The 238-nt window shown below is 27.7% G+C and overlaps 1 protein-coding gene across 1 annotated transcript in view; it reads right to left on the bottom strand.

Annotated features, from left to right (window-relative positions):
• LOC119594255 (protein lava lamp-like) overlaps positions 1 to 238 on the bottom strand; it is a gene marked incomplete at its 3' end in the record, with an annotated part of 60,861 nt that overhangs the window by 22,081 nt on the left and 38,542 nt on the right.

Consider the following 238-nt stretch of genomic DNA (forward strand, 5'->3'; position numbering starts at 1 on the left):
TCTTGTAACGTTTTTTTTTTCCTTTTTTTCCGAAATAACCTTTAGTAATGCAGAAAAAAGTCAAAATTAGATAGAGATGAATTAAAGACGAAGTTCTATCTCAAAAGAAACTAAGCTTTTGCAAACTAAACATGATTGCCAAGAATTAGAGGATTTTTTCCCTGAAATCCAATTTAAAAGCAAATCATTTATAGCAATTTATTCGAGATAAGAAGTGAATACGAAGATAATGAACTAA

Source organism: Penaeus monodon, chromosome 33, assembly GCF_015228065.2.
Source record: "Penaeus monodon isolate SGIC_2016 chromosome 33, NSTDA_Pmon_1, whole genome shotgun sequence".
NCBI classification, from domain to species: domain Eukaryota; kingdom Metazoa; phylum Arthropoda; class Malacostraca; order Decapoda; family Penaeidae; genus Penaeus; species Penaeus monodon.